The following is an 18,868-nucleotide window of genomic DNA, read 5'->3' as shown; positions in this document are numbered from 1 at the left end:
ACTTCACGTCTCGCTCGTCAACAGAGCACCAATACGTGGGTACGTCTGCACCCTCTGGCAGCCGACCGTCGAATACAATATTTACTGAGAAAACTAAAGTCCTTGGCTTGGCGAGGTCAAAGTCTCCTTATGGAGTGACATTTATAAAGCCACCTAACCCCTCCCGAAATGTGAAATTCACTGATAATAATAAAAAATAATCACAAATTCTGACCTTACACACTACAATAAATTACAAGTATTGTAAAACTAGTGGCTCCTCAGAGATGAAATAAATTAGACCTCCCTCTGCTAGTTTCTTCAGACCAGTGAAGGAGGATCAAAGCAGCCCAGAAGTAAACTATATCAATGACAAATGTGCTTCACCAATTACACACAGAAATCCCAATAGCGTGATGCATAAAATTAACAAATCCACAAGGGCCGTTATCTTGAGGTTATCTTGAGAAGATTTCGGGGCTTTTAGTGTCCCCGCGGTCCGGTCCTCGACCAGGCCTCCACCCCCAGGAAGCAGCCCGTGACAGCTGACTAACACCCGAGTACCTATTTTACTGCTAGGTAACAGGGGCATACGGTGAAAGAAACTCTGCCCATTGTTTCTCGCCGGCGCCCAGGATCGACCCCGGGACCACAGGATCACAAATCCAGCGTGCTGTCCGCTCGGCCGACCGACCCGCCGTGACGAGGATTCGAACCTGCGTCCGAGAGCATCTCAGGCACTGCCTTAATCGACTGAACTATGACATGGTATAAGAATTGCAACCAGAAATTCTACTGAATTTACTTGGATCCAAGTAAATGTAATGAAGTAATGGCGAAGAGGTAGAAGGGCCTATTGACATAGCTCGAGTGCATGGGGGAATTGTGTAAAATCCTGGTTTGTCTCTCGAAGAGGCTGAAGGATCCAAGAAAATTCAGTAGAATTTCTGGTTGAAATTCTTATACAATGGCGTAGCCCAGTCGATTAAGGCAGCGCCTGGGATGCTCTCGGACGCAGGTTCGAATCCTCGTCACGGCCCTTGTGGATTTACTCATCTGCTGCACCAACTTAATTAATGCCCTCTCATAGTACACTAAACTTAACTACTTCTAGTACTTAATGTGCTTGAACTTACACAACAGATGCTCATTCAAGTAATAACAAAAGTGTATACCAATTAAACTATTCATACACCGAGATTACTTATCCATAGGGTTGGCTGCCCTGGAGAATGACACATATACGCAACACTCACACTACTGCCTGCCGGCTACCAGACATTCCCGCTCACTCATTAACAAACAGCTGCATATTTTGACATCTCACTAAAAGATATAAATAAAACATTAGAGTGTGATTGTGTTGTCTGGATTATATATGAACAAATATAAAATCCATTTATATCAGATACATTAAACATATACTTTGTCATTTGTTTTAAGAATTATTTGGTTATCTGAATAAACACATTCAAAACTTAATAATTTAATTTATTAATAAAGTTAGGATGCAATGCATATTTAGTATATGGTGTATACACTTGGTCATTTCAACTTTCTTCTACTGTACCTGTCACTCAATGTGTGGACCGCAGCCTCGGTCTGGATGTGGGAATATCTGACCAACCCTCCATTGTGTCAGGTGTATGCAATGTGTATATGAGCTTGGTTGCTCACACCTGTAGGCTGTGATCCCTCGTGCGGTTGTCGTCCTCCACACAAATCCTACAGTAGCTTTCTTACAATTTATACATCACTTAGAGTCTCAGGCTAGGTTAAGCAAGACACCTTCTGATACATTTTCCCAGGAGCACCAAAGCAAGAGCAAAATACTTAATATAAATTTAACAAATATATACTGAAAGTAATCTTAATACGTTCTATTGTTAGTGATTCACACGTAACAGTAGAAATTAGTCGCGTCTTCCTGGCATACCATAATAGATCACATTGGTCCTCGTACAACAGAAATTAACACATTATCTCTTCCCAGCTGTTTTATTTTCTGAAAGGCTACACCACTGTATGATTATTGTACACACAAAAAATTTAATAACAAATATATCTCACAAAGTAGAAATATATATCAATGCAGACTAAACTACATTTTAAGTCACATGCACTCTAAATATGTTAATGCTACAAATTAACTTCTACCGCTTTCACTTCTTAATCAATGCTACAAATGGTTAGCAAATATTTATGCACATTGGCAGGAACACTCTATAAAAGATTATCCGTTAAGAAAAATCAACTTTGAACATCAGGGACATAGACAGCTCATTGGAGAAAAAAAAGAGCTTCTAATTCTGATAAAATCAGTAGGATTTGAACCTGCACACTTAGTACTCCCAAGCCCACACACTAGACCATAACATACGACATGGTTAAAAGCAATGCAACCTGGAATTTAACTGAATCCTCTAGGGTTTCTGAGGCTTCCACTGAAGCCCAATCAGGGTTTCATACATTACTCTCACGCACTCTGGTTGTGGTCCAGGCGTTCTACCTCCAACGCTTCTCTTCAAATGCACAATGTAACCACAGAGTGCATTTTCTCGTTGATACATCACGTTGAGTGACTTCAAAGTGCCCCAGTAATGTTATGACAAATTTGCTTTATTTTTCTCAACATGCCCTCGACTCAAGACCATTTCTTTTAGAGGTTGACCCCACAAACGCATTCATCAATTTTTACATGCTGTTCATTCAAAACGGGAATTTTCTCAAATATAAATTATTATTATAATACATTAGCATATTGTACATATATTGGCATAGGTTTGGTTAGGTGTTTAGGTTCTGTTTAGGCGATTATTTGTATTTGTAGTACGTGGGTGAAGCATTAACAGTGTTGTGGTTCGAACAAAATTAGTCAGTGAAGCACTTGTTCCAGAAGTGTTCGAACGTTAATCAGTTGTGAGTCGTGTGTAACAGCCCCTTCTCCAAACAAAGACCCCAAAGTGATTTCATACACCTGCTAAACCCCCGGTTTATGAATGAAAAACGGTTTACACACGACTCACAACTGATTTCGTTCAAACACTTCGGAACAAGTGCTTCACTGACGAATTTTGTTCGAACCACGACGCTGTACCTGCTTCATCCATATACTACAAATACAAATAATCGCCAACAGAACCTAAACACCTAACTTAACCTAACCGGTGCCTATGTAAGCACAATATGCTAATATATTATAACATTAATTTATATTTTAGAAAATTTCCGTTTTGAATGAACAGTATATAAAAAATTATGTTTGTGTCTGTGGGGTCGACCGCTGGATGTAATGGACTCGAGTCGAAGACGGGTTGATGATATGAACGGTTTTTCGTTCATAAACGGGATTTGGAGGGTGCATGGAATCACTTTTGGGTCTTTGTTTGGAGGCCGAGCTGATTTTTCTGGCTGGTGTGGTATCATTAGAATCGGGTTCTCAAGCTGTGTGAAAATATTCCCACCTATTTATTAAACATTTAGTTAATTAACTAAATGTTTAGTAATGTTATAATTAAGTATATAGCAAGAAATTATAATTTATATTGCTGTATAAAACTACTGAAATTAATTTGAAGTAAAAATTTATCCTGAAAAGGAGACTAATAAATTCCCTCATTGCCACGAGAAAAAACGAGCTGCCACGTCAGCAATTTAATGCGTCGTAGCTCATATATCTTGCATTACAAATTTTAAAGGTTCAGTCTGAGGACCGAATCCGCTATAAAATAATACAAATAATTATTAATAAGCTTACTCAAAAGAAATCCAATTTAAATAACTCTCCTTCCGGGAATAAAAAAAATGTTATGCAAGCACGAATGGTCCCTGCCCAGGCAGACGAAAGACGAAATTACGGTATGCCTCCCCGCGAGCCACACGCTGTTGAGTGCTGCGAATTCTCGTGAATTTCGAGATATCCTCCAGCTAATCTCCACTTCGACCTCGCCAAATTATTGAGACGTACCTTATTTCAGCTTCTATCACGTTAAGAATTAATGGTCATTAGCTTTCTAAATTGTGTTGATGTGGTTGTAAGGCCGGACAATCAACCCCAGAATGGGTAAGTGTCCCTCATAACTAAAAATAAAATGTTACTTGTACTATCTGCTAAGTAGATGTTGTTTACATTTTTTACAATGTAACAATGAGAGCTTCAGCGGCACAAACAGATAAGCACCAGTCCTAAGTAATAGTTAAATTTATTTATTCTCAAGTTGAAATAATTGAGTTTTATTCAATTTATTTAATTAAATTTAAATATATAACCCCTCAAGCTTGTGAAGAGTTTATTTCTGTGAAATCAAAGTATACAGTCCACTATGTTCTAAAGAAATACACAATAAATCACCATTAATAAGAATTGAATTAAATTAAATAAATTAAACCCATATTCCCATAAGTAAATTCCCAAAACAAGCTAAACACAATCTATTTGTAATTGTTTCTCCTATGCTAATGTGGTCTCATCACAAGAATATATAAAGACAATCATACCAAGCTTTCAACTGTCATTACTATTTAAATACTATTTATATCTAACTGGCAACCGTCCCTGGAGTTCCAGCGAAATTCCTCAGAGAGGAATTGGTTGGTTCACGTCCAAGGTTGGTTCACCTCTAACCTTGGACGAAATCCTTACGCCCTTCCCTGCCGTCCTCCAGACAATGACCTAAAAGTGATTCCATCCAGCCGCCAAACCCCCTGTTTATGAATGAAAAACGGTTTACACACGACTCACAACTGATATCGTTCAAACACTTCCGGAAATAGTGCTTCACTGACGAATTTTGTTCGAACCACAACGCTGTAAACAGCCCGTCCTCCAAACAAAGATCCAAAAGTGATTCTATGCACCCGCCAAACCCCCTGTTTATGAATGAAAAGCGATTTACACACGACTCACAACTGCTGAAGTTCGAACATATCCGGAACAAGTGCTTCACTGACGAATTTTGTTCGAATCACAACGCTATAAATGCTTCACCCACGTACTACAAATACAAATAATCGCCAACAGAACCTAAACACCTAACCTATGCCTATATGCACAATATGCTAATATATTATAATATTAATTTATACTTGAGAAAATTTCCGTTTTGAATGAACAGCATATTAAAATTTATGAATGCGTCTGTGGGGTCGACCACTGGATGTAATGGACTTGAGTCGAGGACCGGATGGCCCTTCCAGCTGTGGATCTGTTTAATTATTCACCTGTGTTTCTGGATACTAGGCATTCTCGACTATCTGCCAACAAACTGTAGTTAGTTCTAGGACGCTATTACAATGTTACCCGCCCCCTAGATCTTGCTCACAGGCACCTCCTCTCCTTTAGTCCCAACGTTTGTGCTCGGCATATCTCTTGTGCCAGGTAAGTACGACGGGCTCACCACAGTCCGTGCTGCTTGGAACTTTTTGTTCCGAATAGCTGAATCTAAAACAACAACACGCTTGTTCTCTCTTAAATTCACTATCTCTGCATGGGTACAGCACTCCCTAGCTGTGCAAACACTATGACACTAGTGCACTATCTAAATTTATACCGCTGTATTAATATTCCAGTCTACTGTATGCTGCCTGTGGCTACAACTACTGGGCCCCATAAGGAACTCGACTCAATAAAAATAATTGTCACGAGGCTCTTTTCGACTGAGATGGCATCACTGGTCCTGTTAAACTTTGCCACTGTTGAAAGACATTACTCTTCCATTACCATTACAGTTTAACTGATAGATCAAACCACTGTTGTGTGTAGCTCCTGGGTTTGTATGTTAGCTGATGTAACACACTCAGCACCTGGGCTTTTCCAGTTTCATTCACTCTGAATGTTCTGTTTTGATATCACGCCACCTCAAGATTTCACTTGGATGGTTAGACACGGATGCATCTTCCATTTACTCAGAATTAGTGCTACCTTCCTTAGTGCACTTTCAGCCTCATGTCCTTCCTTGGCACGCCAATATTCTTGAAAAAAGTATGTCATCCACTCCTCTGAAGAATTTTACCATCAACATCAGGTCTGTTCCCATTGGTGTACTTGCAGGGGTTGAGCTTTGGCTCTTTGGTCCCCACCTTCTGCTGTGGCAGTTTATCTATTCTTTTAGCCTTCATATTAAAGGTCCAGTAAAATCTGTCTTCCAAGACCAACTCCTGGGCTCCCACTCACTGGTGGGTGTCACAATAATCTTCTTTTGGTTCCGTCCTTACTGACACAGCATCAATTTGACGAGGTACATTCAACAGGTGTGGAGCAACAGGTGGCAGTTTTTATCCTACTTTTTATCTCTGATAGGAGTGATACGCCTGGGACAATCCTTGGGCTTCTTTGCAAAATGTCTTGACTTTGTTTTTCACAAATTGGTCCCGACGGTCCGCATTTTGATCTGTTATCATGACAACGTCCTGTTCTCGACTTCTCGAACATTTCATCATTGCTTCCGTCTGGTCGGGAATCTGTCCTCACCCTCATCACCGATTAATTTTCCCCTAAGTCGTAACATCACATTCACACTGACTTAACCTATGCTCGCCTAAGTTTACAATGGTTATCTTGAGATAACCATGGTGGCAAAAACGTTAAAATGAACGATAACGAAGGTTACTGAGTGTATAAAAACTCACGCAGGATGAGCCATATGCTAGGCTGAGATGAAATCATGACACCTACTATATCCAACGTTACTTGATGACCAAACTACACACCAGAAGACGAGACGACGACTCATCTTCTGGTGTGTGGTTTGGTCTGTATATCTTCAGCCACATTATTGTGACTCATCGTCTCCAACTTTGCTCTGTTGGTTCTGACCTAAGGTTTTTATTATTCCTTATTTATACCAATTACTTCCCATACAGGCATATACGTAACCGTTTGTTGACGTGTGTATGCCTGGTGTGTGAATTAATATATTGGGACTGAGTGATTGGGCCTCAGTGCCTATGCTAACTTCGCCCTTTGTCAGGTCTTATATGGAAATTAGATTATCCGCCTCAATTAACACTTTGTCAGGAGACTTCTAGGATAATAAATCATCGCCCTCCCCACTATGTCAAGCGCTTACTATCATTATCAATTATCTAGCCTTTGGAAAAACTGCTGGGATGCTCAATTCTCTTAGCCATAGTATATACGTTACTGGGATTACAATATCATCCTTCATCAAGAAGTTACTGGATTGATTACTTTATGTAATGGACAATTATTAATAATATTGTATTGTTAAGTAATGACAACAATTAATATATTTACGGTTTTCCTCAGTTAACCGGGGAACTGACACAGCTGAAGTTGTCGTGGCAATTTTAGGAACAAGATCAGACCCTCGCTGCTCCGTCCTCTTTCTTGTAGATGACAAACCTTCCTCCACCTCTCTCTTCACGGTATGAACATCATACTTGCTCAAATAATTTTGCTATAATACACATTTTTTTTTTCAAATTTTGTTGCTGAATATAATTAATGTTGATAAACTCACCATGAACGTGTATGTATTTCCATAGGGGTTCATGTCTCACCGACCTCCATGGAGTGTGACAGTGTTTGAGGCGACAGAAGGCGGCCAGAACGCCAACGTGACACTGACGAAGCTCTCCCGGGTGGTCGCTCACGCTAGGCGGGTAGGTCTCACTTATGTATCATCACTTTCCTATTGCTAACTACATATTAATGGCTACCTATCAGTGACGACTCTCGCACACCCGGCCAAAATTACTGAAAGGGAATATTTTATTTATTAAGACATAATAACTTGCACAATGAGACTGAGATCAGTTTTTGTCTCGGTTTCAATGTGTTACTTTAATCCACCAAGATGGCGTATTGCAGAGCCCTGACGTGAGTTTAGTCGAATGTGCTCTACATATTATGAGGTTTTCATTAACCTATGGAAGGACATCTATGATATCATGTATCATCGAGTACAAAAGAGGTCCATGATTGGTCACAACACATCATCTAAAATCACAGAGTGAGAGCACTCATTCTAGCAGCCCTGGTCGACGGTAGAAATATGTGATGAAAAACTACGATAGTCAAAGTACTTTTCATTGCCACAGGAAGTTATTGTGCATTACAACTGTCTGTATGAGAAACTTTGGCTGAGCCGTTTTGTGGTCGTTGCAGGAATCAAGTGGAAGTCAGCTGAGTTCGGAGGAGCAGCTTGGATTATTTTTTATGTGTGCACACAAAGCCAGGCTGCTGGTGTGTGAATACCAGAAAGGTTTTTGGACTCAATTCGGAAAGACAGGTCCTACCACATGGGATAAAGGACGTTCATCAGGATGTCATGCAACGATAATGATGTTCGTACCGACAAAAAAATACAGAGTTGTACCATATGCACAATGCACTCGGAAGAGGATTCACCTCAACGTTACAAGCAAGCAGTTGTCTTTGAAACTGTGTATTAAATTACAGCGAACATGGTTGTGCTTGGTGAGGTTAGGAGGTGCTCTCATGGTACACTCACCTCCCGAGCTGAGCCAACTATCACAGCAGCCTTGACTGGCTAATCAATGTACTTTATCCCTGTTCACTGGACTTTATCGTCCATCTTTATCCAGGTGAGGAGTGTTGTGATATGAAAATATATCATGTATATATTGTGTATTGGCAAGGCACTGCACATCAAGGAACTTCAGCCATCAACAGCAAGCTAACACTCTGCTATCTTCGAGGCCAAGGCGGATCATCCAACATACTGCTCCAGCTAACATTGAAACACTGGGGACGGGCAAGCTGCAGTCGGCCTAGTGGTCTATGCCACACTTGCCACACTGGACTCTCGATTATATATTCGGCTGCTTCAGCCAAATTATAGTTACTTTTACTCTGACTTTGAAGATGTTGACAGGATCAACGAAACACACATATCAGCGTCACGCCATTATAACTGTAAAATGAATTTTGGAGAGAAACTTTTTCACCTTCCATCTCTAACAGAGAGGAAGCTAAGAAATCAGAGAAGATTCGCGCTAGAATAATTAATCTCAGCATATCTCTACATATGTATCAAGCAGTCTATCAAGTTATATCATCATCTAGCTATTACCCTAACAGGCTATCTCTCTGTCTTCCCTCGTCTGTGCTTCCTCTCTGAAGAAACACTGAAACATATTTATGGGTTTCGGGTGCTTTTTTTCCTTTCTCTTCTATTCTCTTCATTTCGTTTTTTTTCAGTAAGAACTCCACCTGTCTCTAGCCGTCTCTCCTGCTAGCTATATCTCTATCGACCTCTTTCTCTATCTAGCTATTGCTGTCTCCCAACCTGTCCTCAGGGAGGGTCTATCCCCATAGTAATCACTTCAGAAGCATTATGTGATTTACGTTATTATCGTCTCCCAATCCATGGTTATATTAGGTTAAGGTTAAGTTTGGTTAAGTTAAAACAAAGTGTTATTCTCAAACATGTATAATATGAAATGAATTTTTTTTTAACTATCCCCTAGAGAACTGGTTCCCAAACTGCGGGCCATGGCTCCCTGCAGGTCCATTATCAAATATGTTCGAGGCCATAAATTGAGGCAGTGTACAGGTTACGACACTCAAAGAAAGAAAAAAATAACAACAATTATATTTATACACAGAAAGTAATCGCAGTAACGTGACAGCATCAATGAGAAAACCATTGATGCAGTTATAGTGAATATTCTCTGTGTATTGGAAGAAGAGCATCAGAGGTAAAACAAGTCCTGTATGACAGAGGCAGAGTGCAAGTGGGGATTGAGTGAAAATGCTGTCCTGGCTTCAGCAGAAGTCTCAGGAAATCCTTATGTGTTTAATTGAATTCCAGGTTGCAATCAACATAGTCCTGGGGACCATTCAGGTTTGTTCGCATTTGTGTTCCTCACGTGTGCCCCAAAGAATGAGGTGATTTGATAATATACTATGCCCAAGATTACCATCCGAGTGCCGGCGGGCTGATGGACAAATAGCCTCGGCTACCATCAGTTTTTGTCCGGTAGTGATGGTCGAGTGGATTAAGGTGTCCTGTACATACCAGTTGCGTTGCTCCTGGCAGTATAGGTTCGAGTCACTTCTGGGATGTGTGTTTTCAGTTATATATATATGTACAATGTGTGTGTGTGAGAAAGCTGCATGAACGCGCAAGCCATAGATCACTAGGAACTCTTTGACCCGGCCAGGATTCGAACCCATGCCGGCCAGGATTCGAACCCATGCCATCCAGGATCACCCCTAAATCTACACAGTACCGTCACCACCGCACCAATGATCGTCTATAAGGATTGGTCAGTCTTGGTGCTTATTAACTAAGCTCCCTGACGGACGGCATGGGTTCGAATCCTGGCCGGGTCAAAGAGTTCTTAGTGATCTATGGCTTGCACATTCATGCAGCTTTCTCACACATGTTAGACTCAGTGCGGCCCGTGCATGCGCCAGAATTTGATGAAAAACTGCACCCAAATGGATCCATGAGTGTCGTCGGGGGTTGATCAGTCAGGGAGCTTAGTTAATAAGCACCAAGACTGACCAATCCTTATAGACGATCATTGGTGCGGTGGTCACGGTACTGTGTACGTTTAGGGGTGATCCTGGACGGCATAGGTTCGAATCCTGTCCGGGTCAAAGAATTCTTAGTGATATATATATATATATATATATATATATATATATATATATATATATATATATATATATATATATATATATATATATATATATATATATATACACACATATATATACACTAGCTGTACCCGCCACGCGTTGCTGTGGCTCAGTCTGGTTAAATGGAAAAGAAAGAAAAGAGAAAGTGCACGTTTTTAATATGTTTAATTTCACAATGCTTGTGGGTATACAATATGTTTTGTTGTTCCATTGTCTGTGAAGTTATACAGGTTGTCTGGTTTGCCGACTCTAAAACATGCAACATTGGCCCTGAACTTTGTTGATGGTGATTGCAAATGCCACTCGAATTGGAAATTACAATATCTTAAATTGAAATGGCATGTCTGTTGGAATCATAGGAATGCGAGGAATGAGGACATCTTCACCTTTGAAAGGTCCTGTCAAGGTTGTTGCTTCTACGACGTTGCTGATTAATTTTCTACTGCAAGGCGCGTGGCGTTGCAAAGCTTTAGCTGATTGATATTTCACAACATGATAATTGGCACGCAGATTTTCAATTGCCGTACGTGTGATGGTATCCCAGGTAGATCGAGTGAATTAAAATATTCTGTTGGATAACTAACTGCTTCATCTGCTTTCTCAATAGTGTCGACGGACTTGTATCGAGGAATTACAGGTAATATTTGCCTGAAATCTGCTGCAAGCAATATTAATGCATTCCCAAATCGTATGATGTTTCCACGCAAATCTTGCAATTATCGATCAAGAGCCTCGAGCGATTTTTTATGGGCCATTGTGCATTCATCCCAAACGATAAGTTTACATATCTGCAATACTTTTCCCATGTTGGATGCTTTGGAAATGCTGCACTTGGGATTTTCAATGAATTGCATATTCAATGGCAATTTCAAAGCTGAAGTAGCAGTTCTTCCACCTGGTAACAATGTCCCAGCTATTGCGAACGATGCAAGAGCTAAGTTTATGCCATTTTGGGATCGAAATGCTGCCAGAATCAATCTAATTAGGAAGGATTTACAGTTCCTCCTGGCGCATCTAAGAAGATTTTTCCAATCACGTTATTGACAGTGTGAATTATTTGATTGTAAATGCCTTTTCGCTCAAGCGTTAGCTAAGGAATATTTGATTGCACATACAACAACAGATCACTCATGTTGTAATTTTGTTCACGACACAATTCTACATCGAACGAAGTAGCAGCAGATCAATTCGGTGATGGCACTTCCAATTGATTTAGAACTTTGTTCGCGAATTCTAAGCACAAATCTTCAATCATTATCAACGCTTCGTTGTAGATTTTAGCTGTGGCATCCATGTTCATATTTGAATTTTCCTTCATATTCGACGGATAATATCTTCAGCCATGTGCGATTTATATTTCTCCCATAACTTTGTTGGAGATGAAGGGGAGCAGGCGGTCAATATGATTGCTAACAATGCACAAATTTTATTTGGATGTGACGTGTTGGATGCGTCATTAATGTATACATCCCAGTGTCAGTCGTTCTCCAATAAATTCCGAGCTTGACATGCACTACGGAAAGTGGCATGTGTTACGCCATTGACAAATCTTTGTGGCTGGAAAGACGTTGGACCGGGCACATTTACCAACAGCATGTGAAGAAAGAAGCATTCATCTTGATTGGGATGCACGGTGTACAGTCTGCCTATCGTAGTTTATTTGAATATGCCAGGTTGTCCATCGACTCGGTCTCCTCGTTTGCGTCGTTCAAATGATTTTCTACTGGCATTCCATGTGTAATACGTAGGCACTTCCCAATACAGCAGTATTTTCGCAAACGCGTCATTTTGACATAACGTGAAGAAAGTAGTTATAGAAAGTGAAGAAAGTAGTATAGCCGGTGGATTCATACTGTTTGTTGCACATTTGCAGCTGTGAAACGTGCTGTCCATTTTCTTGTTTTCAAAACAAAAACAAAAAATACTAACGAAATATTTCAGTTCAAACGCAGATCAATCGACACAGCTCAATTTCACCACCAATTGCACTGAAAAATAAGAGAAATAGTTAAAAAAAAAAACGAAATGAAAGCAATGAAAAAGAAACAAATAAGCTATACCTACAAAATGAACGGTATGGTAAACAACAAAGCTCAATTCCAATGCAACGTCACACAAAATAATTAAATCAAAATGAAAATAAATAAAAATCTATGAAAATTCAATTTATCAATGCAATCGGAAACATTGAAATAGAATCGTAACACATTTTTTGTATCGTGTATTGCTATTATGTGCAACAGATTGCGCTGTTTAAAAAAAAACCACATGTTTTTACCTGTCACAGGTGTGGCATGTAAATAGTAGGTATATAAAAACACGCACGTATTTGAAAGAAACGTTGAGTCAAAACTTCAAAGCAATCGGTGAAGAACTTTTGGAGATTACAGCGTGTGTTGCTCTTACGTCCTACAGATGGCACTTTAAAAAAAAAAAAAAACATGTTTTTTCCGATCACAGGTGAGGCTGTATATATTAGGTATGTAAAAACACTCACTTATTCGATTGCAATGTTGTGTCAAAATTTCAAAGCAATCAGTAAAGAGGTTTCAAAGATTTTCCTCACATGAAAAACACCCGAAAATCACAGCTTTTAAAAAACAGCATGTTTTTCCCCGTCACAGATGTGACATCTATATAGTATGTATATAAAAACCCACTCGGATGCATTGGGAACGTTGTGTAAAAATTCAAGGCAATCGGTGAAGAATTTTCGAAGATTAACGATTTTTAAAAAACGAACATTTCCATTTGTATTTAAAATAGAAATAATAAATCACGAAAAATAAACACGTGATGAAAAATGAGACAGTGTCAGACCACGGAGGAAGAAGTGAAACAGGAATTTCCTTAAGTACTTTCGTATATTAATACATCTTCAGAAGGAATGATTATAAGTCAAGTATTGGACATATATATAGGCAGTAGAGAGAGGTGAAGTGAGTTGAGGTACAATGAAAAATTAATGGGAATTAGGTGGATACAAATAAGAGCCACATAAGAACTGCAGGAGCCCTATTGGCCCATGCAAGGCCGCTCCTATTTATACCCACCAATAGGCCCACACATGGATAATAATAGCATACGATAGTAAATATTTACAATGAATTAGTGAGACAAATGTGTATCAATGATCCTACTCAAATCGTCCCTTAATTGATCTATCAAAAATGGATCTAAGTTATGTAAACCTCTGCTAATGTTCAAATTACATTCTTTTGTAATATGTATTATAGCAGATTCAATTATGTTCCTGTTATAAGTGCTTTTACAATTCGTTATTGAATAAGCCATCTCGCAGTCAATTTGGTGAGTATTTTCTGAAAAATGAACAGACAAAGCATTAGACAATTGGCCATGTCTTACGGAGTATTTATGTTGCGAAATTCTACATTTCAAATCTTTAGATGTTTGCCCAACATAGAATCTATTATGGTCTTTACAAGGGATTTTATAAAGACACAATTATCACTACGAGGGCTGTTTCTAACTAATAGTTTACAAACAGTATTTTCGTAGCTAAACAATACATGTATATAAAAAAATTTCAAGGCCCTGACAATATTCTCAAACCCAGAGAAATATGGTAAACATAACACTTTCTTTGGGCGATTTTTTCACTGCAAATATTATTATAATATGTACGACGTGCTTTGCTGCGGCAAACTTCCAAAAAGTGGATAACAAAGCTTGAGACCAATAGAATCAATATTCTTAAACTCTTCATCTAAGAATTCTGGACTCACAACCCGAAGAGCTCTTAGATACATTGAAGAAAAAATCATCTTTTCACATGTATCTATGCGCTTAGAAATAATGAATATAATATAAATTATTCGTAGGTTTCTGTAGACACTAAACTTTAGTGAAAAATCTTCCTTATGAATAAGTACATCTAGGAATGGCAAACATTTATCAATTTCAGTCTCCATAGTCCATTTATAGAGGTGACTTGATCATTAAGTTTGGCTACAAATTCGTCTGTGTTTTCATCTGTAGGCCATATACACAAAATATCATCAATATATCTAAACTTTGGAATGATTCCAGGGGTAATTTTTTAAACAAATTTCTTTTTGAAGAATTCCATGTACTAGTTTGAAAGCAATGACAATAAAGGATTCCCCATTGCCATTCCAAAAGTCTGCAAATAATACTCATTATTAAATAAAAATTTACATTCTATGCCCAAGATTACCATCCGAGTGCCGGCGGGCTGATGGACAAATAGCCTCGGCTACCATCAGTTTTTGTCCGGTAGTGATGGTCGAGTGGATTAAGGTGTCCTGTACATACCAGTTGCGTTGCTCCTGGCAGTATAGGTTCGAGTCACTTCTGGGATGTGTGTTTTCAGTTATATATATATGTACAATGTGTGTGTGTGAGAAAGCTGCATGAACGCGCAAGCCATAGATCACTAGGAACTCTTTGACCCGGCCAGGATTCGAACCCATGCCGGCCAGGATTCGAACCCATGCCATCCAGGATCACCCCTAAATCTACACAGTACCGTCACCACCGCACCAATGATCGTCTATAAGGATTGGTCAGTCTTGGTGCTTATTAACTAAGCTCCCTGACGGACGGCATGGGTTCGAATCCTGGCCGGGTCAAAGAGTTCTTAGTGATCTATGGCTTGCACATTCATGCAGCTTTCTCACACATGTTAGACTCAGTGCGGCCCGTGCATGCGCCAGAATTTGATGAAAAACTGCACCCAAATGGATCCATGAGTGTCGTCGGGGGTTGATCAGTCAGGGAGCTTAGTTAATAAGCACCAAGACTGACCAATCCTTATAGACGATCATTGGTGCGGTGGTCACGGTACTGTGTACGTTTAGGGGTGATCCTGGACGGCATAGGTTCGAATCCTGTCCGGGTCAAAGAATTCTTAGTGATATATATATATATATATATATATATATATATATATATATATATATATGAGTAGAGAGAGGTGAAGTGAGTTGAGGTACAATGAAAAATTAATGGGAATTAGGTGGATACAAATAAGAGCCACATAAGAACTGCAGGAGCCCTATTGGCCCATGCAAGGCCGCTCCTATTTATACCCACCAATAGGCCCACACATGGATAATAATAGCATACGATAGTAAATATTTACAATGAATTAGTGAGACAAATGTGTATCAATGATCCTACTCAAATCGTCCCTTAATTGATCTATCAAAAATGGATCTAAGTTATGTAAACCTCTGCTAATGTTCAAATTACATTCTTTTGTAATATGTATTATAGCAGATTCAATTATGTTCCTGTTATAAGTGCTTTTACAATTCGTTATTGAATAAGCCATCTCGCAGTCAATTTGGTGAGTATTTTCTGAAAAATGAACAGACAAAGCATTAGACAATTGGCCATGTCTTACGGAGTATTTATGTTGCGAAATTCTACATTTCAAATCTTTAGATGTTTGCCCAACATAGAATCTATTATGGTCTTTACAAGGGATTTTATAAAGACACAATTATCACTACGAGGGCTGTTTCTAACTAATAGTTTACAAACAGTATTTTCGTAGCTAAACAATACATGTATATAAAAAAATTTCAAGGCCCTGACAATATTCTCAAACCCAGAGAAATATGGTAAACATAACACTTTCTTTGGGCGATTTTTTCACTGCAAATATTATTATAATATGTACGACGTGCTTTGCTGCGGCAAACTTCCAAAAAGTGGATAACAAAGCTTGAGACCAATAGAATCAATATTCTTAAACTCTTCATCTAAGAATTCTGGACTCACAACCCGAAGAGCTCTTAGATACATTGAAGAAAAAATCATCTTTTCACATGTATCTATGCGCTTAGAAATAATGAATATAATATAAATTATTCGTAGGTTTCTGTAGACACTAAACTTTAGTGAAAAATCTTCCTTATGAATAAGTACATCTAGGAATGGCAAACATTTATCAATTTCAGTCTCCATAGTCCATTTATAGAGGTGACTTGATCATTAAGTTTGGCTACAAATTCGTCTGTGTTTTCATCTGTAGGCCATATACACAAAATATCATCAATATATCTAAACTTTGGAATGATTCCAGGGGTAATTTTTTAAACAAATTTCTTTTTGAAGAATTCCATGTACTAGTTTGAAAGCAATGACAATAAAGGATTCCCCATTGCCATTCCAAAAGTCTGCAAATAATACTCATTATTAAATAAAAATTTACATTCTTTAATGCAGAACTTAACAAGATTGACAACAATATCAGCAGAAAGAGGTAAAATATGTGTGACGATAATCTCTTTCAAGAGAGATTGAGCCTGCTCTTCCCCATATCATTTACGTCATTCTACAAGTACAAGATGCTATATTAAAGATACGTCCATCAGTATCACAAAACGTTTTGCCCAGGAAGCAAAGCGTACCTTGCACCACCCGACACGCCGGCTCTCCACCCGTCGTCAACGAGCAAACTACCCATTCTCCGCCTGCCTGCTCCTGATTGGCTGGTGTATCGCCGACAGCACACCTGCACCTGCACTCACGCCCTCTATACCTGAGTCGACGTCTGGGCCAGCTCACGCTGTCCTCCTCAGAATATCTCTGTGCTCTTAGAAGTTGACATCTCTCTCTGGTATACTAAGCCCTGGCTGTCGTGTACTAATGGAGGTGGCAGCTCTAGCCAATATTCTCAGCACCTTATTATTATTGTCTTGCACATTAATTTTTTTTAGAGTAAATTTTCACATCTATTAATTATTAATGTTGTTTTGTTTGTTGACTTGTTTTGAATTTTACGTAAGCCAAGGGATTGTCTTTGTTCATATCTTGTTTTCTAAAGTAATTAAAATTTCATTGTTTATATTTTGTGTTTTGCGTGTCTTCCCTTTACCTTACCACAGACAAACAGGCAAGCAGTCTCTTTTTTTTTTATGTAAGTGTGACCAGGCATTGACACCTGCCATTGGAGGACTGCCGAACATCAACACTCCAACACTTTACCGTCACATATGTAAAACATGGAATACATGGATAATATAGCAATCGCAAATGAGAGGAGATTGAAGACAGAGAATCTATCAAGTGCTAGGCAAAGGAATAGTCACCGCGAACAGGTGGTGGTTGACACAATCATCCATTTGCATGTTCTAGAACTTCTAAACTCTCAATAATTAGATTATTAGTACGGTTAGTTAAATTAGAGTCTTAACACAACGGATTTTATCTTATTGTGTCAAGGGTCAGTATTTGGGGTGTCGGAAATTTCCGACAACAGATTTTATGGTGCATAGTGGCGGTGTTGACGTGAACAGGTGGAGCAGGTGTCACGGTGCATGGTGGTGGTGTTAACATGAACAGGTGCGGCAGGCGTCGTGGTGCGTGACGGTGGTGTTGGTGTCAACAGGTGCGGCAGGTGTCGTGGTGTGTGACAGTGGTGTCAACAGGTGCGGCAGGTGTCGTGATGCATGACGGTTACCTTGAGGTGCTTCCGGGGCTTAGCATCCCCGCGGCCCGGTCGTCGACCAGGCCTCCTAGTTGTTGGACTGATCAACCAGGCTGTTGGACGCGGCTGCTCGCAGCCTGACGTATGAGTCACAGCCTGGTTGATCAGGTATCCTTTGGAGGTGCTTATCCAGTTCTCTCTTGAACACTGTGAGGGGTCGGCCAGTTATACCCCTTATGTGTAGCGGAAGCGTGCTGAATAGTCTCAGGCCTCTGATATTGATAGAGTTCTCTCTCAGAGTACCTGTTGCACCTCTGCTTTTCAACGGGGGTATTCTGCACATCCTGCCATGTCTTCTGGTCTCATGTGATGTTATTACTGTGTGCAGGTTTGGGACCAGCCCCTCAATTATTTTCCACGTGTAAATTATTATGTACCTCTCCCGCCTGCGCTCAAGGGAGTACAGATTTAGGCTCTTTAGTCGGTCCCAGTAATTTAGATGTTTTACTGAGTGGATTCTGGCAGTAAAAGATCTCTGCACGCTCTCCAGGTCAGCAATTTCTCCGGCTTTGAAAGGGGCTGTCATTGTGCAGCAGTACTCCACTCTAGAGAGCCCAAGCGTTTTGAAAAGTATCATCATCGGTATAGCATCTCTTGTGTGAAAAGTTCTTGTTATCCAACCTGTCATTTTCCTTGCAGTTGTGACGGCTACTTTATTGTGTTCTTTAAAGGTAAGGTCTTCCGACATGAGTACACCCAGATCCTTTACATTGCCTTTTCGTTCTATGTTATGATTTGCCTGAGTTTTGAACGTGGTTTCCGTTTTTATATTTTCC

This window comes from Procambarus clarkii, chromosome 73, assembly GCF_040958095.1.
Source record: "Procambarus clarkii isolate CNS0578487 chromosome 73, FALCON_Pclarkii_2.0, whole genome shotgun sequence".
Classification (NCBI taxonomy): Eukaryota; Metazoa; Arthropoda; class Malacostraca; order Decapoda; family Cambaridae; genus Procambarus; species Procambarus clarkii.
Note: the sequence above shows the minus strand (reverse complement) of the source record.